This window comes from Onychomys torridus, chromosome 14 (genome assembly GCF_903995425.1).
Source record: "Onychomys torridus chromosome 14, mOncTor1.1, whole genome shotgun sequence".
Classification (NCBI taxonomy): Eukaryota; Metazoa; Chordata; class Mammalia; order Rodentia; family Cricetidae; genus Onychomys; species Onychomys torridus.
The window spans coordinates 75,569,518-75,595,977 of record NC_050456.1 but is presented as its reverse complement, the minus strand read 5'-3'; the positions used below and the strand labels follow the sequence as shown (position 1 = coordinate 75,595,977).

The following is a 26,460-nucleotide window of genomic DNA, read 5'->3' as shown; positions in this document are numbered from 1 at the left end:
CGTGCGTGTGCGTGTGCGTGTGCGTGTGTGTGTGTGTGTGTGTGTGTGTGTGTGTGTTTTATTTTAGCCAGAAAAAAAATTCTTTATGATCACTGGACTAGTTTCCATTTTAAGCTAATTAGTAAACTGCATTTTGGCTCTTTAACTGGCTAGCTTAAATTTAGCTCATCTTTTCCCTTAAAATCAAGCTGTCGGTAGGCTTTGCAAGATTTGCAATTAAAATCTTAACTCATTTCCAAGAGGATGCAAGCTTTCCCTCCCTCATCTTTTCTATCTCCAGTTTTGGCCCTACCAGAAGCCACCTCCCACCCCACAAGTGGACAAAGAAGATGGTCCCTGACTAGCAAAGCATCCGTGAGCCTGGCCAACGCCCTTGGTTGCCTCCCAAACAAGCAGGACCCATGCCAGTGGCTGCAAAGTGTCCCTCAGGTGTGCAGCTGAGCCCCTATTCTTTACAGGATCCCAGTGGGGTTATTAAAGATGTGCAGCAACCTCCCCAAGGCTAGCAGCAGAGAGCTAGCAGAGGTACCCTGATGTACCAGCCATGCATATACTGTAGCTGCTGCACATGGAGGGTGGGCTCTGAGGACTCTCAGGACAGCAGCCTGGGTGCAAGCAAGAAAGGTATGCATGGGGGAAGGGAGGCAATATCCAAATGTAGAATATTACACAGTCATCATGGCCAACCAGGACACTACAGCCGACACTGGGTCCCACTGGGTTCCAAGAGTGCCTTGGAGGAGTGTGGACAGGTATGAAGGCAACAGTCACCAAGCTGCTGTCTCTGCGACCAGAGTCGTTCTGAGAACTGGAGAAGATCTCCTTCCTCCAGACTCTCACCCTCTGGCCTCCCATTCCACACCCTCTGCTCTTTACTGAGATACTCACTGCTCTTCCTCCTACTCCCCTGGAGCCATACCAGGAGCTCTTTTCCTGACCAGATCTTCCTGCCTTTTCCAAGCATGGTTCAGAGGCTCCCACCACATCCCAGCACCCCAGCCCCATGCAAGTCAGATTACAGGTGGAAGTGACGGGTAGATGCTCACCCAACCTCCTCGGAGCAGAAGAAAGACATCAAGCCTGGTCCTCCCTGTGTGAGCCACCCGGCTGTCCCTCCTCCAAGGGGAGCCTGGAGGCAAGGCAGATAATGAGCGGACTGTGTGCATCTCATGTCCCTCCTTGCCGTTAGTAACCATCCATTATGCAGGCTCTAATGGGACCCGCAGACCCCGAGAATGCTCCAGGAACAGGGTAGGGTCTTTCTGGTGGGGGAGGGGGAAGCAATCACCTCAGTCAGCCGCCTCCTCTTCCCATCCAGGCTCCTGCTCTCTGCCACAAGACCCTGTGTATCTGGGAGGTGGTAAGTAGGGCAGATGGGCTGCCTCAGGGGGCAGGCTGCACTTAGTGAAATGAGCTCTGTGGCCTGGGAATTCTGTGGAACAGAGAGGACTCGAAGTAAGACCTGCATCTCTGCAGTCAGAGAATTGCCCTAGGGAGATCTGGAACCCCTTTGTTCTCCCAGCAGCTTAGTCCTGAGCATCCTCCTCCTCCCTGGATCTGATACCGGGACTCTAAGTTTGGGGGCCACTCCAGTCTAGCCCCCTAGGGTGCCAGCCAGGTGGAGGCTCCTGGTGCTTGTCCATGGACATGTGGTGTGTCTGTCGGGAAGGAAACATTTCATTTGGGGGCTTTGCTTTCCTCTGAGGTTGTTCATGTGGCATTTAAAAGGACAAAATAAACTTCCTTGGGCCAGCAAGATGGCTCAGCAGGTAAAGGCACTTGCTGCTAAGCCTGACACACTGGAGTTTGAGGCCTTGAACCCACAGGGGAAGAGAGAACTGACTTCCATGAGTTGTCCTCTGACTTCTCTTTTACGTGTGCATTGTGGCAGTTCAAGTGCACACACACACACACACACACACACACACACACACACACTAAATACAATAAAACTTTTAAAAAATAGGTTTGGGGATTTAGCTCAGTGGTGGAGCACATGGCAGAGGTAGCAGCCATCATTATTGTGTGTCCAAATTTAAATAGCAAGATGAGAGGCCGGTAGCCTTTTGTTGCTGCCCTGAGCGCGCGTGTGTGTGTGTGTGTGTGTGTGTGTGTGTGTGTGTGTGTGTGTGAGAGAGAGAGAGAGAGAGAGAGAGAGAGAGAGAGAGAGAGAGAATGTGTGTGTGTGAGAGAGGAGAGGGAGGGAGGGAGAGAAAGAGAAACAGAGAAAGTGTGTATGTGTGCGTTTGTGTGTAAGAGAGAGAATATGTGTGTGAGAGAGAATGTGTATGTGAGAGTGTGTGTGTGTGAGAGAGCGTGTGTGAGAGAGAATATGTGTGTGTGAGAGAATGTGTATGTGAGAGTGTATGTGTGTGTGTGAGAGAGAGAGAGAGAGAGAGAGAGTGTGTGTGTGTGTGTGTGTGTGTGTGTGAGTGAGAGAGAGAGAGAGAGAGAGAGAGAGAGAGAGAGAATGTATGTGAGAGACAGTGTGTGTATGTGTGAGAGTATGTGTGTTTGGGGGGAGTGTCAGGATATTACAAAAGTCATTGAATTCTTTCAACTGAAGAATGAACTTTAGGATCTGGTCACTGTAGACCCCAGAGGAGTGGGGACACAATACAGTTGGGCACCCTGTTTCTGGAACAGCATGTGACCATTCTGTGCCTAGTATGCTCAGAATGCCAAGCCCTCCAGGCCATAAGTGGGAGGGGAGAAAGGACATTTTATTTTTTCAATGAGTGCCTCATTAGGAGCACCTGCCCCTTGTCTGTCAAGCTGCAGAGCACCATGGGTCAAACACGGGTTGTGACCCACTAATGGCCCATAAAATCAATTTAGCAGAGACTAAGGGGACCAGCTCCAACATGACATATGTGGGACCAGGAAAAATACCAGAATGTACTTAGGAAGACAGGGAGAAATGTGAAATCAGAGACCTTCATGCCACCTCTGCAATGAACAAGGCCATCACCCATGGGTACCCTCAGAGCACACAGACACGGCACCAAATAAGAGCTCACCTCACAGCCCCGAGGTAAACAACAACGGTCGGAGCCTGGCACACCAAAACGCCTGGTGCAACTCCTTCTGAATACTCACCTGTGCGCTATGCTGCCCCCAGGCCTGCACAGAGGAGCTGCTGTCTGCAGCTCTCAGCAGTGACCGCAGAGACAGAACTAGCCAACGTGCTGAGAATAAGTGAATGCTGAGGGCTCCATCCTAAGTGGGATATCTGTATCACCACCACCACCCAAGGCTCAGTGAACATCGCTGGCTAAAGAGGTAACAGCTGGAGACCAGGGATGGGGCAGAGAGCTGTGAGGCCTTCTGCAGAGGTCTTCTGCAGTGGTGTGGCCACTGCAGTGGTGAATTCTCAGAAGGTGTGGTTATCTGCACCAGGCTTGTGTGAAATGGGGCCTGTCAATAGTCCAGCATGGACGGGGAGGGTGTCCTGAGGCTCCAGCCCTCCACGAGGAACTGAGGGCAGTTAATGGCTGCTGTCAGGGAACGAGCAACCTTTTCTTCATAGCCATATATAAGTCACCTGTGATTCAATAAACAACCGCCACCCCCTGCATTCATGCCAGCAACCCTACTTAAACACCTGTTAGGTTTCAAACCCGGGACAAATAGCTAGCCTCAGACTAACTGCAATGGCCATGACCAGGTCCCCATTCTCCAGCTGTTCCCTCTTCAGTGATGTTCATTGAGCCTTGGGGAGGATGTTGATAACTGAGATGCCTATTAACATATCAAAGCTGACACTGGCCACAGGTTCTTCAGCGTCACTCAGTCCCTACCTGTTGCAGGGTCTGGCTGGCACACCCGCCCCCTACCCTGAACTCTCCAGCCCAGGGGCTGGGCTGTCCTTCCCCCAGCCCTCTTCTCTATATAACCCAGCCTTTTTGGCAATACCTCCCCCCCCCCCTTTGGCTCTTTGGCCTCTTGGCCACAGGTCCAGGTTCCACTCTCCCTCTCCCGTCCTCCTCTCCTCACATGACCAGTTCACGTCCACTTGGGACTCTCCCAGATGCCGCTACCTCTGCCTGTGCTCTCCCTTATATCTACAATAAAAACCTGAACCCTGTAGGAGCACTCATGGCCTTCCTTTGTTTGTTTGTTTATTGTCATTCAACACCGAGTCACAAAACAAAATGTAACACATAAAAGATGAAGAATTGAAGGAAATACGAGGTTCAGGGGGAGCAGGAAGGGGTGACAGGGAGTAGCAAGGCTGTGAGAATGATCAAAGTGTGCGTGTGTGTGTGTGTGTGTGTGTGTGTGTGTGTCAAATAATAAATTTTAAGAAATTTTCGAGGAGTGTGGTGGCACTCGCCTTTAATCCCAGCACTAAGGAGCCAGAGGCAGGCAGATCTCCCAGTTGAAGGCCAGCCAAGGCTATACAGAGAAACCCCATTTCAAAAATAAAAAAAGAAGGAAGGAAGGAAGGAAGGAAAAAAGAAAGAAAGAAAGAAAGAGAGAGAGAGAAAAAGAGAGAGAGAGAAAAAAAGGAAGAAAGAAAGAGAGAGAAAGAAAGAAAATTTCAAGGTCAACCTCACTTAGCAAAATCTCTCATTTTTGAGGCCGTAAGGCCAATTTGTAACACAATGTGACTAAAATTGCAAGAGATAACCTGCTGCCTGTCCACCCAGCAGAGCCAGGAGAAGGCGGCTTCCAGAGTGGGAGAAATGATCCAAGATGGGTGGAGCCAGAGAAAAGAGCCCCAGATCCTCTGGCTGATCCCCAAGTCACATATACTCTGACACATACTAAAACTGAACCAAAATATGAGCCCAAACCCACCACAGAGATCAGAGTCTGAAGTTTGTGTCCTACCAAGTTAACTAACAAACACATCAACACTTGGAGCTGGAGAGAGGGCTCCACAGCCAAGAGCACTTTCTGCTCCTCCAGAGGACCCTGGTTCAGGACAGCCTGGCATTCTAGTGAGGAAAGTGAGGACCCTGGTTCAGGACAGCCTGGCACTCTAGTGAGGACCCTGGTTCAGGACAGCCTGGCACTCTAGTGAGGACCCTGGTTCAGGACAGCCTGGCACTCTAGTGAGGACCCTGGTTCAGGACAGCCTGGCACTCTAGTGAGGACCCTGGTTCAGGACAGCCTGGCACTCTAGTGAGGACCCTGGTTCAGGACAGCCTGGCACTCTAGTGAGGACCCTGGTTCAGGACAGCCTGGCACTCTAGTGAGGACCCTGGTTCAGGACAGCCTGGCACTCTGGTGCCAGGGGCTCTAACACCCTCCCCTGGCCTCTGTGGGTACCCACACACATGTGTCTTTCTCTCTCTGTCTCTCACTCCATCTCTGTTTCTCTCCATATCTCTCCCTTCCCCTTCTTTCTTCCTTTCTTTGCAGGAAAATGCAACTTAATTTTAAGGAAGAACTCAGACAGCACACACTCATCCTAAAATGACCCAGATACTGGAGTTATTTGACAAAAATTTTAAAGCAAACATTATAATAAATGTTTCCAGTGAGATAAAGAAAAATATGATCTAATCAATATAAAGATAATACATCTCAGTCAAGAAGGATAAAATATGAAAGTGAACTAATTGCTGGCATTGTTCATCATAACCTCAAAGTGGAAAAAAAATCTAAATATCTACCATCTGGTGAACGGGTAAACAAGTGTATTATGTCCACACAACTGGACTTGACCGTAAAAATGAAACACCGATAGAAGCCACAACATGGGCGAAGTTGAAACATTGTGATAAATTAAAGAAGGCTGACACAAAACACTTCATAGTGTCTGATTCCCTTGTGGGAGATAGCAGAGTTTGAATGTGAAATGTTCTTCACACTGCACTAGCGTGAACACTTGGTTCCTATCACTTCTTCGAGAGGTTTAGCTAGCAAATACAAGGCCGTAAGGGTGGGCCTTGAGGGTTAGAAGGCTTGGGTCTAGCTCTTGGGCTCCTCATTCTCTGGGATGTAGTAAGCCGCAACACCGTGAGTGGAGCACCAATCACGGAGCCTTCTCCACCGCGATAAACTGCTCGTCCTTTACGGTGCTTTTTGGGTACTTTGTCACAGTGACAGGGAAGGCTAACAAGTACATGAATTCACAGGGCTGTCAAGAACAGGCCAGTCCATAGACAAGAAATAGACTCGTGGACGCCAGGAGTAGGAAGTGATTGATCGATCAGCAGAGTGGGTTAATGCTTGCGGTTAATGAAAGGTTTTGGACTTAAATATTGACAATGGGAACAGACTGAAAGCCCCTGGTTTGAATTCTTATACAGAATCAAGTTGGCCTGACACATCTGCATGGTGTCTGAAATCAAAGGGGTCGCTGATGGACTCCACATCTGTGGAAATGACAGAAAAAGTCAGCAATTTGGAGAGAGGAGCAAAAGATGTGAAATCAGATGCGCGCGCGGGGTGGTGGGGAGAAGATGAGGGACAGAAAGGGAGGGAGAGGGGGAACAGAAAGTCGAGGTGCTGTTGGAACTGGATAAATAGAGCAAAGAGTAAACTGAGAGAAGATGGAGAGGCAGGAAGGTTTCAGAATAGTAGAGGCAGTGGGAAATGTACCTGGGACAGAGATAGGTCCCGATCAAGGAGCTAAGCCCCTGCCTCCTCCTCCTCCTCCTCCTCCTCCTCCTCCTCCTCCTCCTCCTCCTCTTCTCCTCCTCCTCCTCCTCCTCCTCCTCCTCCTCCTCCTCCTTCTTCTTCTTCGGTTTGTTTGTTTATTTTTCAAGACAGGGTTTTTCTCTCTGTAGCTTTGCACCTTTCCTGGAACTCACTCTGTAGCCCAGGCTGGCCTCAAACTCACAGAGATCCACCTGGCTCTGTCTCCTGAGTGCTGGGATTAAAGGTGTGGGCCACCACCGCCGGGCTCCTGTCCACTTCTACACGTGCTGTCCCCCCATCTCCACCCTGTTCCCTGGCTGGCTTCCCTGTGAGATACAGCTTCAGAGGGATTTTTCTTTACATTTAAATTAGAAGACTTTAAATTGCTTGGACCTGAATCTGAGTCCCCATAACCCATGTGAAAACCATGAGAAGTCAGGCTTAGTGGTGTGTGCTTGCAATCCCAATGCTGGGGGAGGCAGAGTCAGGTGGATCCCTGAGACTTGCTAGCCGACCAGCCTAGACAACTTGGTGAGTTCCAGACCAATGGGATGTCCCATCTCAAAACAAAACAACACAAAATGTGGGCAGTACTAAGGAATGATACCAAGGTTGTCATGTGAGAGCAAACATGCACATTCCAAACAAGTAAATAAATAAATTCAGTGTGCTCGGTGTAATTGCGCTGTAATTGTGCTGAGCAAACCTGTGCACCAAAGCTGGCTGTAGCTGGGGCTAGCCCAAGTTCTTCCCTACAGTTTTGAGGTCTCTTCTATCAGGGCAGTTCCATCAACTCCACAGTCCTGCATCAACTCTCCCCAGACACCACCTCCCTGCCAGAATCTTTAAACCTGTGAGCTCTCCCCCACTACACAGAAGGGTCCAATCTGCGACCCACATGTCCATGTGAGGGTTTCCTTTAACACAAGTTCTGTGATGATCAAACTTCTTCACCACTAAGACAAGCCTTTCTTCCCCTTGGTCAACATTAGAATGGACCTTACATTCAATGTCCACCTACAGTGTGGGGGTGGCTGTCCCTGTCCTCACCCAGTGCAAAGCTAATGGGAACCTAAGGGTGTACTGTGGTGATAATGTGTTCCCCAATATATTGTGCACCCTAATAAACTTATCTGGGATCAGAGAACAGAACAGCCACTAGACAGACATAGAGGTCAGAAAATGGTGGCACTCACACCTTTAATCCTATCACTTGGGAGGCAAAGATCCATCCATATCTCCGTGAGTTTAAAGCCAGACTGGAAACAGCCAGGCATGGTGACTCAAGCCTTTAATCCCAGGAAATGATGGCAGAAAGTAGAAAGGTATATAATAGGTGTGAGAACTAGGTTGGTTAAGCTTTTAGGCTTTTGAGCAGCAGTTCAGCTGAAACCCATTCAGATGAGGACTGAGAGGCTTCCAGTCTGAGGAAACAGGATCAGCTGAGGAACTGTCAAGGTGAGGTAGCTGTGGTTTGTTCTGCTTCTCTGATCTTCCAGCATTTACCCCAATAACTGGCCTCAGGCTTGATTTTATTAATAAGACTGTTTAAGATTCATGCTACAGTGTACCCTTAAATCAGGATGACTCGGCACCTGTCCTCATGCAGCTGTCTGTCTCCTACCCCTAACCTGGTACAGCACAGACTTAGCAAGCATATCTTGGACCCAAATTCAAATCCAAGTATTTCCTTAGCTTCTGTCTGTACAGTCATGTGTGTGGCCAAGTAGAAGCCTCAGAATAAATATAAAGTGGAGTTCTTGTTCCCTAGTAGGTCATAGGTGTGTGTGTGTGTGTGTGTGTGTGTGTGTGTGTGTGTGTGTGTGTAAATGAGCAGAGGGAGGTCATAAGGAAGACAGAAAACAGTAAAGGAAGACCAAGTCCCCTTTCCCGCTACTTTGACAGGGAATAAGGGATTTTGTGTTCTTCTGAGAAAGACTTTATAACTTGCAAACAACCTGCATTTTCTCAACTGACTGATTCCCAATCTCTACCTCAGTTTATAGAGAAAGAAACTGAGCTTTTAGAGAGGATGTGTCCCCCAGCAGCAGTGACTAGAAAGTACTGGAACCAGGCCCAGCTACCAGCCATGAGTCCTGCCTTGCGGTCCCTCTCAGCTGTAGCAAGATCCGCTGCAGAGTCTCTCTTCCTTGTGATCTAAACTCGTAGCCCACTTTCCACAGAAGTCCAAGCTTGGCTGTGGAAATATGAAGTAAACCCTGAAGTTTCTCCCCAGGCCTTCTTCTCACACGGTTACCATGGTGATGGGAAAATATTATGCAGCGGTGGAATTATGGGTATATGAATCAGCAGAAGCAGAGAGAGAGACCTCTGGAAAGCAGGGACTCCCAGTGGACAGGCTGCCTTTTCAAAGTAAACCCCTGAGATGATGGATTGCCCTCCGCTTCCTGGAGAAGCCAGCGCCAGCCTCACTGCATTAGGGGCTGACCTGCTCGCTTCATGCAAATACTTCTTACAAGAAAAGCAATGGCCATTTATTAGTGTGATTGCTGCCTGGCAACACAGAGTTATGGAAATCTGCTGGCTTCATTAAATTTTAAACATTGCTCCTTGCCAAGCGAAACAAAGTATTGATGTTGAGCTGGGTGGACATTTAATGTTGTCCAGCAGAACTGCAATGGTGAAGAGTTGAAGCCTGCTTTGGGGGTTGAGTGCTAGAGTAGATGGAATGGAATGGCGAGCCTAGGCTGCGGTTGGCAAACCCTCCCCCAAAACTTCTAGCTGATCTAAGTGTGATTTTTTTTAAGTTATCCATTGAGTTCCTCAAAATAATGAAAAATAAAATCTAATATGAACCAGTAATTCCACTTCTACATATACACCCCAAAGAACTAGAAACAGGAGTGTACATAGGGCCTTCCCAGTCGTGTTCATGGTAACTCTATCCACAGTAACACAGGACAGTGACAGTCCAAGGATCTACTGAAGGACGGACATCCATCTGGCCTGTACACAGGAGGACACTCCTGAGCCTTCAGAAGATCATGGCAACACTTGCTACAGAATGAGCGGTGAGGATGCGACCCTGAGCAAAAGGTGCCGGGTGTAGACAAAATCTCAAGGACAGATCATAGAATCGTAATTATCAGACCCTGGGTGTTGAGGGCAGGGAGATGAGTAGCTGCTGTTCAATGGGGACAGAGTTCACGCTTCTGTAAAATGAACTGAGTTCTGTAAAGCAGTGGTGAGAATGATTACAGACCAGTCAGAACTTCTCCAAGTGCACAGTGCTTATTTCCACTGTACACGTGAAAAATGGTTAGGATGTCAGTTCTGTGACCACTGTGCACTTCGTCTTAGGGTTAAGATGTCCGTTCCGCTGTGTATTTTATGCATGAAGAAACTGCTAATATTGTCACCGGTGTGGTGGGCTAGTCTACGGAGGTCACTGAGGGCTCTTCTCTAAGAATGGATTAAGATGGCTCTCAGGAGGGTCAGCCATAAAGAGAAAAGAGCCTTGCCAGATGTGGTGGTGCACACCTTTAATCCCAGCACTCGGGAGACAGAGGCAGGCAGGTGTCTGTGAGTTCGAGGCCAGCCTGGTCTGCACAGGGAGTTCCAGGTCAGCCAGGGCTACACAATGAGTCTCAAAAATATAAACAAACAATCAAAAATCTAAAAAACAAGCCTGTTTCTGTTGATATTTGGGACCCTTATTGTTATTTTATGGGAACAAACTTAAGAATTCTTCCTGAGAAAGAGAGAGAGAGAGAGAGAATCTTCCTTAGATCTTTCTATATTAATATTGGAATCCCTTAGCAAAAACCAAAACCAAAGTATAAGCCTGGACACTTCCTAGAATCTTTGGCTTCCTATGTCTGTCTGTCTGTCTCTTTCTCTCTCTCTCTCTCTCTCTCTCTCTCTCTCTCTCTCTCTCTCTCACACACACACACACACACACACACACACACACTTCCGTTTTGATGCCCTTTGCCATGTCTTAGAAAAGCACCGTTACGATAAACTGCTGCTCTTCTGTTGTAGTAACAGAGAACAGACAGAGCCTTCAAACACAGCATCCATCTCCCGACATGACAGTAGCAGCAGACAGTTCACCGGCAACCAGTGTGAGCTCAGTGGCTCCAAGTCTTTCCTAACATATGCTGTTGTCACTTACACAAAATCTACAGAGAGCAAAATTAAGCTAATGTCAGAAGCAGAGCCATGTTTGCCTTGGGGTGTGGGGGGACTGGTGGAAAATGAGGGGCTTCGGGTGACATGGTTTTCTTTTTCTTTTTTCTTTTTCTTTTTTTGATGTGCAGAATGTAGATATTTGAAAATATTTTTGTTTCTTTTGAGGATCTCACACATGTATACACTGTATTTTCAGCATATTTGTGCCCCATCTCCTCTCACCTCTTCCTCCCATCACCTCTCCCTCCCAACTTCACATCCTCTTTTCTATAACCCATTTGATGGGTTATAGTAAAGAGATTATAGAATCCAGTTGGTGCTGCCCATGTGCACAGAGTGTGGAACCATCCACTAGGGCGTTGGCCCTACCACGGGCCACACTCTTGAAGACAACCTCCCTCCCCCAGCATCCAGAACTGCCCACAGCTTCTGGGTCTCTCAAGCCTTTCTAGGCTGGACTGCTGGCTGGCAGCTCTGTGTAGTCTTCCTGACGAGGTGAACTCACTGTGTGAAGATCCGTGAAGCCATACACTGACCATCTGAATGCTCTGTATGCTGTAATTCTTTTAAAGTTTATGAGATAAATAAATTTAGAAAGAACCCAGCTGGGCCACTGCTATTATTGTCACCATGAGACAGAGGAAGGTGCCGGCAGTCAAGGTCACTGTCTGGTTCAGGGCTCACTTTTGGAGCTGATTTATATAAAGTTGTCCCACGTGATCAGAATCTGCCATTTATCCCTCCACATCTTTCTCTGAGCGTCGTTGACTTTCCTGGCACGTCATCTCCAACAGGCTGATCTGAGTGCTGGACTTTGTGACCATCAAATTTCATGAGTTTTTTTCCAAATTCTGACAGAGATCATTTTCTGTACTCATGGCTTCCCTATCACTTCCTTATCCAAGTTAGCTGTGACCCATGAATGTGGTCCATACACTTCCTGTCAAATTCTCCAAACACTCCCTGGGCAGCTTGGCTCTACTGGAAGAGGGCAGCCAGGCCCAGTGACACACAGAGATCTCTGCCAGCCTGTGTGCGGCACCTACTACCCTGCTCCATCCACCTGCCTCCCTGTTACTCAAAACTATGATGTCTGTCAACCTCCAGCTACCTGACAAATAGCCATCAAAGACCTACGGTGGTCCTATTGTGGGTGCTTTTAGAGGTGGGGGGAGCCACACTGACTTAGAGCTAAAGGGAACAAGGTGTTCAAATTCCAGACTCTGGGGCTGTGAGACTCTGCCCAAGTGACTTGGCTCCCTCATCTGTAAGGCGAGGAACCTAATGGTGGCTCCTCAGGGTGCAGCAAGGATGAGTGAGTTAGTGTTTTCAAAAGCTCTTTTAATGGGTGTCTGCTGGGAAGAAAGCACCCAAAAGTCTTGCTGGTGTCAATGGCCTATTAGCGCTTCTGGCTTTTGTTTTTGGCTTCTCATTTTCTTTCTCCCTGCCCGCCTTGCTCTGCTTGGAGTCAGCCTTTGCTGGTCTGTGGTAGCAGAGGGCAAACCCACACAGGAGGCTGTTCAGTGAGGTGGCAGTGTTCAAAGTCTGAAGTGTCCCAGCTTATACTTACTGACTGAGCACAGGGATGGGCCTAGATCCCAGCTGCCCAGACATGCGATAGGGTTAGTGAGGCGCACACCCCAGGCTGTCTGGTCCCAGAGAGGAACTCACTTACACCGGGACTACCACTAGTGACTCTCACATGTGTTGGGGGATGAAGATGGGCCCCAGGTTGTCTTCAAGGTCCCTCAGAGAGAATGGGATTATTGTATGCTCTAGGAGGCCAGGTGGAGGAGGGACCAGGCAATAGTGGTCACTGGTTACCAAGGAAACACAGAACTAAAGCAGCAGGAAATGAGAAGTCACATCCTCTGAGCAGTGACTTTTCAAACAGCCTGCTTAGTGAGGCTGGCATGAGGGAAGGGGACAGTCGCACGCAGAAAGCTGCCTTGTTCGACTTCCGGGTTCCACGGTCCTGAACATAAGCAGCAGCTGAGCAGCAGCACGGGCTGTGACAGGGACGGCGGGAAGGGGGAGGAGCCCTTTGATGGACAGGTCCCAAGTGCGGGGAACTGAAGCTACTTTCGCTTTTCTTTTCTCTACTTAACTAATTGTCTGGAGAGATCCGGCTGATTACTCACAGTTGGAAGCCCCACCCCCGGCAGAATGGTCTGAGCCTAGCCCACAGCTCTGGACGCACTACGGTAGACAGTGCACGAAGGCAGCTTTCTCAAGTTCTGCTGCAGCAGAGGAAGGCCAAGGCTGGATTGCTGAGCGAGACGGTCCTCCCTTCTCCGAGTGCAGCCCGATTTGTGTGTACTATGTCAGGTTCCAGGGAGGCCTGAATGGAAGGAGATGTGAGTGCCCATACTTGTGACTGTGTATAGCAGAAACTTTTAGTGTCACCCAGGAGACAGAGAGACCTGCCACCAGAGCTGCCTTGCCATAGAGTCGGTGAAATCCAGAAAGAAGAACAGGAAAAGAAAGGCCCAACTGAGGAGGGCCACGCCCCCACCAAGCATGCCACACGGCCAACACTGCCTGATAGTGTGCCATCTGTGTGCTTTGCATTGGCACCTCTGGCTTACAGGAAGAGAGGGCACAGGAAGTGGGAGGTCCAAACGCTGGCCCCTCTCCCTACCATAGTCACCTGCATTAGGGAAAGCAGATCCCTTCCCTCCGGTCCCACCTTGACCCCAGGCCCAGCCCTGGTTCCATGGCACCGGACCACATACACCTGGGAAGCCCTAGTTTGGAGAACTTGTCAATCACACATCTGAGTAGCACCTGTGACCTGTGGGGCCTCTGTAAGGTCAAGTGATTTCCACTTCTAGGATGGCCTGTACCTAAACAGCGTACAGGCCTGTTCTGACCCCTCCATAGCCACTGGCATCCATGGCTACCAGTGGAGCTACAGTCAAGGGAAGCCCGATAGCTTCCCAAACCAGAGTCCGGGCTTTCTTAACACGCCCCTCAGGTCCATTGTGATGGGAGGGAGGATGTACGTATGCTTGTGAGCCAGCCTTCTGTCGCCTGGGGCTAAAAATCACTCAGCCCTGCTTAGCCTCTCCCAGAGAAGATACGGAATGCATAATGGATGGACCAGTCTATGCATATGCATGAGCTCATTGTTTTCCAAGGCCAGTTGCCACTGTGAAGGCTCCTTACATAATGAACCCCTGTGAGTGTGACCAGACTCAGAGAGGCCTCCTTCTTCAGCATCACTACTTTGAAGAAAAGTCTCCAAACTGTGCTTGCCTGTGCTAAAATGTGGGAGATCCAAAGAATGAAGCCTCCCCCGTGGGTCCTGAACCCTAAGGCTACCCAAACTGGAGTTCAAGAGCAGCATTTCCGGGGATGCTGAGCCTCTTGTCCAAAAAAAAAAAAAAAAAAAAAAAAAAAGATCCCCATGACGATGGGTGGAATTCCACGTTCTTCATGGTGAGAGTTCAGAAATAAGCCCTGTTCAGCCTCAGATACCAGACACCTCAGGTGTCCAGACTGAGGTGACTGGCCTTGCTCTTTCAATCCAGCCGGATGCCTGTGGCTCTCGTCAACTCTAAGATGTACTTGCCACACACTTTTGAGACTGGGATGAGTTGGGGCTGAAGAGATGGCTCAGCAGTTAAGAGCACTGGCTGCTCTTCCAGAGGACTTGGGTTCAATCCCAAGCACCCACATGGCAGCCTACAACTGCCTGTAATCCAGCTCAAATTGATCTGACACCCTCATACAGACACAAATGCAGGCACAATACCAATGCACATGGAATAAAAATAAGTAAATCATTAGAGAGAGACACTGTGCATCTTGGCTGATGTCAGAGTTTAAAAAGTGAGAGTTCCTTTCTTAGTGGCCTAGAAAATAATAGTCTCACAGTCAGTAGGACCTTAGGCTCTGAAGAAATATAGCAGTGTTACCATTTACCACACACCTACTGTGTGCCAGGCAGTGAGCATGGATAACATCTGCACAGCAGTTGAGTACAGGGTTGGCACTCAGTCAGAGGTTCCTTCCTTTGAATACTCTCCACCTTATTTATTGAGACAGGATCTTTCACAGAAGCTGGAGATCACTGATTGGTTAGGCCAGCTGACCAATGAGCTCCAGAAATCTACCTGCATCCACTTGCCCTCTTCCCTCATCCAGCACTGAGGTTATATGAGTGTACCAGCTTTTCACATGGCTGCTGTGGATCTGAACATGCTTGACCACAAGCACTTCACTGACGAGTATCTCCCTGACCCCAACTTTCCTTCCTTCATGCTCCTAGGAAGACAGGGCTGTCCTGTATCTTCTTCTTTCGTTGGTAAGCAAACATCCACAAAAACTTTTAAGTCCACAATTTACTGAGGAAGCTTTGTGGCTTAGGACGCACCAGAGCCAGTTGAATTTGGATTTGGGAGTGGAGGAAACATAAAAGTTTTCCCAAACTAGTCACAACCCAATTAAAACGTTACACATGAAACCCAAGACGACGATTCACAGAAGGCTCCATCTGGTGATTCTCACTACACGCATTTCACGTGTGACTCAACTTTGATTTTTTTCCCCATTAAATGCTAAACAGCACACTTTCTATCACAGTAAAAGAACATTTTAAAAGCCTTGCTGCCTGTGAGCATGTGTAAGAATGCTCAGTGTGTATGCATATGAGTGTGTATTCATGGATATCTACACTATGGGACACATTCATCTGTGAGGATTTGGGGGTGTATGCATGGGTCCAATATTGGTGACCTGTGCTGTGCCTCAGGCCCTAGCTGGTTTGACGGCTCAGAATCAATGCTGTGAAATCTGTTAGCATCCTTTCATATGCTCATTTCATACAAGCCCCTGCAAACCCTGCAGCTACCCTGGGGTGTATGAGTGTGTGCCTACACATTTATGTGGCCTCATGTGTACACACACCTAATGTGGATGAACACTGCCTGTGTGTGTTCTTGGGGGTGCAAACTCTGGTAGGGCTTTGAGAAAGTGACTTTCAAGGGGAAAAGCATCTCCATAAAAGGTCCAGAGGGGGCCAGAGAGAGGGCTGCCTATGTGAAGGTGCTTGCTGACAAGCCTGACTAACTTCAACCCCCTGGACTCACTAAGTTGAAAGAGAGAATCAACCCCCTTAAGTTGTTCTCTGACCTCCACACGTGCACCAGGGCATAGCACACACACACATGTACACACCCACACACCACAAAATAAATAAAATTAAAAAATAATTCTTGCTGGGCAGTGGTGACGGTGCACGACTTTAATCCCAGCACTCAGGAGGCAGAGGCAGGTGGATCTCTGTGAGTTCGAGGCCAGCCTGGTCTACAAAGTGAGTTCCAGGACAGCCTCCAAAGCTACAGAGAAACCCTGTCTCCAAAAACTAATAATAATAATAATAATAATAATAATAATAATAATAATAATTAGAAATAAAGTGTCCAACAGCATTTGCAAAAGATCTCTGACATTAGGGGACTGTACAGATTCTACCACTCCAGAATGTGTCCCTTTTGCTGTTACTGTTTTGACACAGGGTCTCACCATGTGGCCTATGCTAGCCTTGAACTCAGGATCAAGAGGTCTTCCTAGTTCATGCTCTCGGGAGCTGGGCCTAAGAGGGCATCATACCTGGTTTCAATGGGACATTTGAACAAGCTCCCCAGACCAGTCGTCTCTAAAGTTTTAGGTTTGGTTTGGGAGGGCCATTAAGGCAGGCACTCTTTAGAAATGTGCTTAGAATTTCACACAGATTAAAACTACATGACCAAGCATTTCGTGACCTTCCATTCCGATTCCCAGGGGCCACAAGCCCACCAGGAATCTGAGGGCAATAATGAGCTGCTAACCCTGGGGAAGTCCGACCACAGGCCTCCCTCAGCCTCTGCCTGGGCCTCCCGCCAGCCAGTGACTCACAGTGGGGCTGGATGAAGTGGCCTGGCTGGTCAACCTTCTATCGCCTACAACCCTGTATCAGGGCCAGGCCAGGATTGCCAGCCTGTGACTTCTTCTTTGGCATGGTCACAGTGCGTGACTCTTCCACATCTGGATCCCCTCAGATCAGATGTGATTAGCACTGGGTGGTGCCCCCAAGACCATCTCAGGCTCAAGACGATTCTTGTAGAGCCCACTGACCAGATGACAGCCAGCAGAGTAGCAGGTGAGGATGTGGGTGTTATATTCTGCCACCTGCCAGAAGGTAACTGAGGAGGTAAGTGGCACTCTCAGAGTCTTCCTCATCACTACAGTATCCCTGTCCTGAGCATGGTCCAGCACTGAGCCCTTTCTCAGCTTTCACTTGGTCTTCACGGGCGATCAGATGCACACTTGCCCCTTGGGAGGCTAGCAATGGAGCGGCCAGATAACATCCACCGCCAGGCACCTTTTGTGCACCTGGCATTGTGCCAGCTCTCCTCTGGAGCCCAACAACAACTACTACAGGGAAGTGAGGATGTTGTGGGTGAGATAATGAGGCCCAAGGACACACAACCTGTGGGATCTGAGATGAAACTCTGGCCTTCACAGTAACTCTGCAGTAGAGACACTTTGCCCAGCTCTCAACGACTATAGACCCCCAGACTCTCAGGTTGCCCAAGGCTGTCTCTCTGGCTTCAGCCCCCTCCTCAGTGTGAAACACTGAAGGGTGGCTGGGCTTCCAGTGCCAGCCTTTCTATATTATTCATGCCTCCCTTCGGCTGCCAGCAGGGACCTGGCCCACAGGCCTGGCGTTGCCAGGAAAGATAAGGAGCCTACACCTGACTTGGCTTGTGTACTCACTCCTGTTCTCAAAAGAACAATGACAAAGCCCTGTTGTTCCTGGCCCTGTGCAGGAAGCCCGGCCTCCTCCTCCTCAGGAAAGGGAGATCAACCATTAGTGAGATTGTGGCAGGTTAGGTTTACGGCAGGTGCTTGCTGGCCCAGAGGGCTCAGGGTTGGATGGAGCCCCTCCTATGTACCAGGCTTCATACTCATGGCCTGGAGAAATCTATACAGAACTTTGTGGAGTTGGTATTACATGTCCCAGGTGCCAGGTGGAGAAACTGAGGCTGGTGAGGCTGAGGGAGTACTCACTCAGATTGCATAACTGGCCCACAGATCAGCCAGTGCTGCCCCTTGCTGGGATGCCGAACTGAGTCACGTGTCCTCAAAACATGACTAGGAAAGAGTGAGTTCATGCCCACCCACGCTCTGTCCTGAATACAGTCACATCAAACAGAAGTCTACAACACAGAGCAAAAGTGCAAGGCCACCAAAGGGAGTCCCAGAGGTCCTTCTGCAGTCACCACCTGGCCATTCTTCCTCCTTCAGCACAGGGAGCCCAGCAGGCCATATCTAGAAGTCTGACGGAGCCCCCCAGGGCCCACAAGGACTCTGGTCCAGGATCACACATGCCACTGTGGGATGGCAGAAGGCAAAGTCCAAAGGGATGGGGACTCTGCCAAGCTGGTGACATCGCTGCCTTCCATGGAGCTACAGGGATGTCGTGTCTCCAGGGGTGGCACACAGGAATGCCTGGACACCAACAAACACAGTCCTGTCCTCCCCCCGTGATTTCTCACCCCGAGTCACAAAGCACTTCAGAGACTATCAAATGCAGCTCCCTCCCATCTACAAATTGGGCCACTGAAGCCCAGGGAAGGGATGTTACTTACACAGAGGCTCCGGTGTAGCAGGGGCAGATAAGGAGGGCCTCAGACACTGGCCTAGTAGGGGTACTTAATGAAAAGCTCTGGGGCCTGCCCTCTAGCCCTGCAGCCCTGCAGCTAAACCTTGGGCTTGCCCCACTGCTGATCATACCCTTCCAGACTCAGTTTCCCTGTCTAAAAACATCATCCACAGCCGGTGAGATTGTGTACCAGTAAAGGGCCTCTTTGAACAAGTACTTCTGAAAGACCTTGGAGGAACAGTAAGGATCAACGGGTAGATATGACAATTCTGAACCTACTGTGTGCCGGGTGCTGGGGAAACAGGAGATGCAGACCCTGCCCCCCCCCCCCCCGGCGCTGTCACCTAGGAGGGGACACCAGGCAGGAATCAGATGAAGTGAAGGAGGCTCTTAGGGGCTATTACTGCCCAAAGGAGGCCCCTCCCCACCAGGAAAGGAGAAAGCAGAGGGAAGAAGGGCTAGCCTGGGGGAAACCTGGCACTCCAGCAAGAGGGGCTTGCCCTGGCAACAGCCAGGCAATGTGAACTGCCTGTCAGCCATGTTAACATCCTTACCTGCTACTGTGATTAAAAAAAAAAATAAAAATACCCTGACTACTTCATGGAGAAAGGCAGATGTAGGCCTACACACGGCTCGCTTTCCTCATTTTATACAGGCCGGCATCCCAGACCAAGTGGTCCCCTCACCTTTAAAATTGGTCTTCCCACATCAATTAATGTAATCAAAACAATCCTTCACAGACATGCTTAGAGGCCCATCTCCCAGATGATTCTGTAAGATGACAATCAACACTAACCATCGCAGAGGTGAGGATCAGGTGCCTGAGTCTGAGGCTCTGGAAGTCCTTGAAGAGGGTCGGACCATGGAAGGAGTGTGCTAGGCTCAGGCACTCATGCTTACCACCAGTGGGGAATTCCCCCTTGAAGACTCTACTCACTGAAGTGTCCGGAAGTGAGCTGAGGAATGCCCCTGGAAGCATTGGTGTGTGTGTGTGTGTGTGTGTGTGTGTGTAAGCCAGAGGTTGACATCATGTGTGTTTCTCTGTTGCTTTCCATCACTCACTGAACCTGGAGCTGGGCTGATGGCCAACAAGTTCCAGTGAGCTTCCTGTGTCTGCCTTCCCAGAGCTGGTGTCTCTGTGCCCAGCTTTTCACACAGGTTCTGGGGACCCAAACTCAGGTCCTCATGCTTGTGTAGGCAGCACTTTACTGAGTTGTCTCTGGTTCCTTAAAACACACATTTTTTTTAAAGATTTACTTGATTTTGTATACAGAAGAGGGTGCCAGATCTCATTAGAGATGGTTGTGAGCCACCATGTGGGTGCTGGGAATTGAACTCAGGACCTCTGGAAGAGCAGTCGGTGCTCTTACCCTCTGAGCCATCTCTCCAGCCCCACATATATTTTTAAGGGTAGCTACCCTTCCTGAAACCAGGCCTAGGCATCCTCTTCCACTGGTCCTGCTTTCTCAGGGCCGTAAATCAGCTCCTCTGAAGAGGACCTGGGGGTAGGGAGGATAGAGACAATTGCCTTTGGCAAGCTGCAGTTCACAGGCCAACCAGGGTTCAGATTCTAGAGGCCAGAGGGCAACAGAATCCCACCCTCGAGGTCATACTGCCTGCTTGGGGGGGGGGGGCTCTCTCGGCACCTCAGGGTGGCAGCAGCCCAAGCCCATCTTCTACACTAAGGGATCCCAGATGCTTCCTATTTCAAGGGCTTGACCTTGCAGGAAGAGTGGGAACACAGCAGGAGGAAAGAGCTGTTAGTGGCCAACAAAAAGCATGTATACTGGGTTTGGAATTTAGCTCAGTGGTAGAGTGCTTGCCTAGCAAGCACAAGGCCCTGGGTTCGGTCCTCAGCTAAAAAAAAAAAAAGAAGAAGAAGAAGAAGCATGTATACTGGATCCCTCCATATTGGTGGGGTGCTGGGTTCCAGGCACCCCATGTACCAGATCCCAAACCCCTCATCTGAAAGAGGAGAGGTGTTGTAAAGAGCTCACATGCAGTCTCCCTTGCTGTCTAAGTCACTGGCAAGTAGTTTGTTAGGGAACCCTGTCATCTGGTAATTCCGAGGTATCCCTAAGTGTTCTGAGGAGTCTCGACAACAGGGTGTCAAATGTGGGCCCTGCAGATTTAGAGGCCAACTGTGCTTCTTCTCACACCAGACAGTCCTGCCACTTATCTGAGATGTCCTTTGTTTGAGATACTGCCTTGCAGTGTTGTCCAGTTTGGCCTTGAACTCCTTAGCTCAAGAAAATCCTCCTGCCTCAGTCTGCTGAGTAGCCGGGACTACAGGCTTTACCGTGCCCAGCAACCTGTGAGTCTCTTGATTCTTCATTCACCAAAGCTTTCCTAAGCCAGACACAAACACTCAGGTGGGCTGAAAGGCCAGTGAGGCCCTAACTGTAGTGGCCACACAGGACAGAGCATATGATGTCTGGGGACAATAGCCTTGAGATCCAGGCTTCATGGGAGGAGATAAAGGGCTGGGGAGATAAAGTACTTGCCGCTCAAGCTTGAGGACCAGAGTTCAGTTCCCCAGAACCAATTCAGACGCCAGATGGGGGACAGCAGCCCACCTGTAATCCCAGCGTTAGGAGGGAGGAGAGAGGGACTCTGGCCAGCTGGAGTAGCTGTATGGGCAAGCTCTGTGTTCCATTGATAGACCACGCAGCAATAGATAATTCAGAAAGGAACTGAAGAAGACTCCCAACTTCAACTTCAGGCCTCTGCATACACACTTACACACACACCCATACATGTGAACACACACACACACACACACACACACACACACACACACACACACACACGGATATGCATGTAAATAACGAAAACTGTTTCTAAATCCAGAAACAGCCCCTATGTGTCCAGAGAAGAGCCTGAAGGACTATGCTGCAGTGTGGGAACATGCAGGGTGCAAGATATATCCAGGGTGAGGATGCCCTTCCAGCTACCAGGGAGAGCAGGAGAAGAGGCAACTAGAAGAAAGGAAGAGGGCAGGTATCACGGGCAAAGAGGGTGCTGCTCTCTCTGGGACAAAGCCACCTAGGGAAGAATGTCCAGACATTTTCCTAGGTCCCTAGCCATAGACCTGGGAGACATAACGTAACAGTGTTAGTGTCTATAATGGGCTCAGTAGTGAGCCCAGAGAAATCAGGTCCTAATCTCTGATCCTGAAAAAAGCCACTTGGGGTGGAGGGAGTGTTGTTAGAACCTGGGGGAAGCGGTGATCCTGGATTATCAGGTGGGTTCGAACCGCGATCACAAATGTCCTCACCACAGAGGAGCAAAGCCGGGATGGCCCAGGAAAGGGGAGTCAGGCAGCCACAGACACAAATGGAGGAGAGGCACACTGGAGCTGCAGGGTGCACCGAAGGACTTTTCCCCTGTGGCAGAAGGTCTGTAACACCTGGGTCTGAGTCCTGGGACACTAACGTCAGACCCCAGCCTTCAGAACTTCAGAGATGGCTCCTTTCTGACGTCTTGAGCCACCATGTTTGTGAAAGTCATACAGGGCCACAGCCAATCGGTGCAAGGTTAAGAGGTGTGGGAGCAGTGAGCAGGCAGATCGGCTCTGGGGACTGAATCCACCTAACTCCCACAGGCTTTGTTCAAGCCTGGCCATTTGTCTCCGGCTCTGTGGTACCCATGCTATCCACATCCACAGCTCCCTACAGGATAAGGCTGGCATGGAGATAGATGCAGGAATGTGTAATCAATGAGACATTCAGCAGATGTCTACTGACCATCTGCAGACAAAGATGGTGAGGTTCCTGCCTTTGGGGGTCTGACTTAACTTTCCACCCTCTCTGCTCCTCCCTCACCTTTCTGTTTCTCCTGAGAGCCTGTCTCAACATGTCACGTGCATAAAACGAAAGCTCTGGTTTTAGGGGCTCTGATCAAAAAGGACCCTAGTTCCCCAGCTCTGTCTTTGAGTACATGTGTTAAGACATCGTACTAGTGGCAGACACTGCTGGTAGGAAGGATTTACTTGCTTGCTGAGAGGGTACAGTCCATAACAGAGGGGAAGCAGAGGTGGGAACAGCCCATGGCCATGGAAGCAAGAGCCTGAGGTGGCTTGCTCACGTCTTGGTAGATCACTAAGCACAGCTGGGACCAGAAGCTGGGGCTAGGTTTTAACCCTCAAAGTGACCTCCAACAATGCCCTTCTTCTGGCTCGGCCCCACCCCCACAGGACCCATAACTTCCCAAAGTGGTGCCACCATTGGGGACCGAGTGTTCAGATGCATGAGCCTATAAGGACATTTCACGTCTCTGCGTCATCAGCCTCATCTCGCCCACAAGGGGACGAGCGTCGGGAGAGGATACAGATCACACAGTGCCAGGTGGCAGAACTCAAATGCCGGTGTCAGCCTGGTTCCTGCCCTCCTGCCCTATTCTCCACCTGTGGCCCCTTTGGCCCAGAACACCACGGGGGCAGAGAATGAGCCTGACACTCAGCCTGCTGCGGTATCTACGAACATCTGGCTCAGAGCCAGGAGTTCTTCGGGTGTTACCTTCCTTTCAACTGAATAGATTAGGTGAACACCCCAGGCCCCTCAGAGACTCTCCCCTCCTCCCAGCCTGGTCCTGTTCCCAGAAGCCTCCTAATAAACTCGCCGTTCCCAGGTGGGTTGGTTTCCACTGTGACAGGCTAATTAGGTCCCTCACCTCCGCCCGGCTCAGGTTACCGATACACAATCAGTCTAACCTTGGCACCTCTACCAGGCCGTAGGCACTCAGCACAGGGCACAGCTGCACAGCTTCACAGGAGGGTGCCCCTGCCTACAGCCCTCCAGTGACCAGCGGAACTGTAAAAGTCACTGCTGCAAGTCCCCGGGTGTCCAAACTATTTATAAGAAGGACAACACATCGATTCCCCTTGTCAGACACTTGGTGCCAGCCAGGCTTATCTGCATTCCACCCGGGAGTGTCTGTCTTGGCTTGCCCATCCACAGCCTGGCAGCACTTCAAAGCTGAAGGAAGATCACCCAGGCCTGGGCCATGTCCATCAGCACCTTCTCTGATGGCCTTTCTAGTGGGGCTTTGGACACACACACACACACACATCCATGTGTCTGGCTTCCTTTTTGTCCCTCTCTGCTACTAGCTTTTGGAGGAAGGACCCCAATGCAGCCTGCAGCTCCAAACAGCAATGTCCACTGGAAGGCATCTAGGGTCAGGACCTGAAGACTGCTTAAACTTGAGAAGTAGTTGCTGTCACTATCCCCTTATACAGGTTGGCAAACTGAGGCTTGAGGTCACAAGGCCAAGAAGTATTGGCCAGTGAGTATCTAAGAAAATACATATCAGCCTTCGTCACTAGAGAAGTCAAAGCAACCATGAGTTGATACCCCATACTCCCCAGAGTGACCATGATCATAAATGCTGTTCCCTGTGGGGATGTGGGGTCAAGGCAGACATGCCAGCTGGCAGTACTAATGGAACACAAAATAAGCACCCACAAGCCACGGTCTGGAGAGTGAGTTCTCACGCCAACATGGCCAGGTGTGGCGGCCAGTGCCATCAGCTAATGAATGGATCAGTTCCCACAGTGGGACTTGCAAAGAGGCACAATGATGTCCTGACTCTGGCTGCAACAGCAAGCTTGGATAGTCCCCTAAGTACAAGAGATCTCAGCTGTACAGCATCCAACAGCACATGCGTGTGCAGTCCAGAGTGGGCAAACCCAGAGACGCAGGAAGCAGACTCCAGGCTGCCAGAGGCCCAGGGGAGGGAGAGGTGTGAGTGCTGTTGGGTACGGGATGCCTTCATGTGACAACTGCAGTATGGGCAAGGTAAAGGGCAGAGTACTTACTATTCTTTTGAGAAAAGAGCCCATGTACTCCTAAAAAGGTCTCAAGCTTCATATGCAGCAAGGATGACCTTGATTTCTGAGCATTAACCCTAACTCCTGAATGCTAAGATTACAGGCACACACCATGTGCTTATGTACATCTCACCTGGTTTTAGGCGGTGCTGGGGACAGAAGCCAGGGTTTTATGCATGCCAGTCACTCTACCAACTAAACCACATCCCCAGCCCTAAATGGTCAAATCTTATAGCATATTGGTGATATTTCAAGAAAATAGTTACCCCCCAAAAATGAGAGGTGGGACAATGGAGGCAGGATTTGAACCCAGGACTTACTCCCACAGAACCTGCAGCTCTAGGTGTCCCTGGCCATTCCTTTTGTTTCCTCACATGGCCTCAGAGGACCCTGAGCACAGCCCCCTTGGCTGTCCACTCCATGTCCCTATATCCTCTGAAAAGGCTGGCCTGGAGCCATAGGCAGGAGCTGTCCAGGGGCCACGGGGCCAGCCTTCTGCTCTGGTCCTCTTGCTGCCCTGAGTGTGGCTAAGGACACCAGATGCATTTGCTGAAAATCTGGCTACAATCTCTCCTCCTGCCAGGCCTGGCCCAAGTGGAGTCTAGCCTGGCGAGAAGTGGGAACATATACAACCTCGTGGCCATTACACCTGTTAGCCCTGGTGGCACCTATCTATGTCACCTCGGCACTACTGAGACTCACCACTTTCCCAACATACTCAGCAAGTTTTAGGAAGGACAGAAAAAAAAAAAAGGACAAAAAGTCCACAGGGAGACTCTGTGGTTTTGTGGCATGGGGTCCACTTTCCTAAGCCTCGCCATGCCCGCAGCAAGGCTCTGCAGCCTCATTCCCACTCTCTACCTGGCTGATGTCTGCTGGAGGGCACGAGAGAGACTTGGCACCTTCAAAGACCAGGGATGCTGAACTGGGCCCTCCCATCAACTCTTAGGGCTCCCTAGGACTGGCTGGCCTCTTTCCCTAAGGTCCTGCAGTAAGGGACTACCCAGGCCTGTCCACAAGCTCCCCTTGTCAACCCTGGCCCAGTGCAAACCTGGAGTGATCAACAGACACAAACGCAGTACTCTTGGGTCCCTGAAGTGGCCTGGTCCATGAGCCATGGCCTTTCTCCACTATTTACAAAGCACAAGCCACTCCAAAAGGAAGCCTGACCTCCCTTCAGATTCCACTGCCTGTGAGCCACAGCTGGTCTTCCTCAGACTCCCTACGTCCCTGTCCTGTGACACTGCACCCTGGGTACGGGCTGGGGCTGGGACAGCTCCACATCCTCTAGAAATGTCTCTATATTTCCAGGAGAGTTGGGCCCCTTAGGGTCGACCCTGCAATGGAGAAGCAGAGGGGCTAGAACCCAGGACCCCATGCTCGTACAGCAGACACTTTGCTGACATCACTCCCCAAGCCCTAAGTTTTCGGTTGCTCTGGTCGGTTTTGGTTTTCCTTCCTGTAAATGTTAGTGTCTGTCTGTTCATCGTGTTCATCCCAGGTGTCTGAGCTTGTGCACAAGTGTCATCTGATAGAGTTGTGACAACCTGCATGAGCAAGCACAGATGGGAAGGAGCGTCTCAGGGCAAGGTATAGGCACATACATGACAGGAACCTGGTTCCACATATGCCTCTCTCTATAAGGAATTGTGAGCCCTTGGCAGGGGTTGGGAGGGGGGCACAGGCAACATCATTGCAGCCCTGGTATTGTTCAGCCTGTTCTGGTCTTGGGGCAGAGCCAGGAACCTGCTGCAGTCCCCAACTGCTCCAGCAGACGGCCGGTGCTTTGGGGGTGCCTCCCCAGCCCTGGCTCAGGCAAAGGGAAGAGATACATTTGTCTTTATGCTGTGCACCTGGCTAGGACCCTGTGGTGGACACTCTGGAGGCAACGGACTTACCCAATGGGGCTTTTGAGACAGGGCTGACTCCAGGCCAGGACTCCAGCTTCAAACCTAGGTCTCTCCAGGAAACCCTGCTTTCCAAGGACACAGGGAGCAGGTGGCTCATCGTGCATGCTTGGTAAGTACTGTGGCATCAAACTGAGCACCTCTCTCAGACCTTAGAGCCTAGAAGGGTATTTGTGGCTGTACCGGTATTTGACATTTTCCCACTGAAAATGATGAGGTAAGATTCCTAGAAGATGTGGTTCCAGCAATGCAGGACTGCAGAAGCATTCTGTCCCCAGAGCAGAGCTCAGAGCCCCACCTAAAATCTCAGCCCTATTTCTAGT

General features: G+C 50.1%; 1 protein-coding gene across 5 annotated transcripts in view; it reads right to left on the bottom strand.

Annotated features, from left to right (window-relative positions):
• Eml1 (EMAP like 1) overlaps positions 1–26,460 on the bottom strand; it is a 163,219-nt gene that overhangs the window by 121,994 nt on the left and 14,765 nt on the right. For 2 of the 5 annotated variants that reach the window (XM_036205671.1, XM_036205672.1), the window contains exon 1: positions 1,289–1,346. The exons of 2 other annotated variants lie outside the window; for them this stretch is intronic. The gene's annotated coding sequence lies outside the window, so the exon portion shown is untranslated. Of the gene's footprint in view, positions 1–1,046; positions 1,130–1,288; positions 1,347–26,460 lie in introns of those variants that run through there. One more of the 5 variants, XM_036205669.1, reaches the window with a different exon arrangement.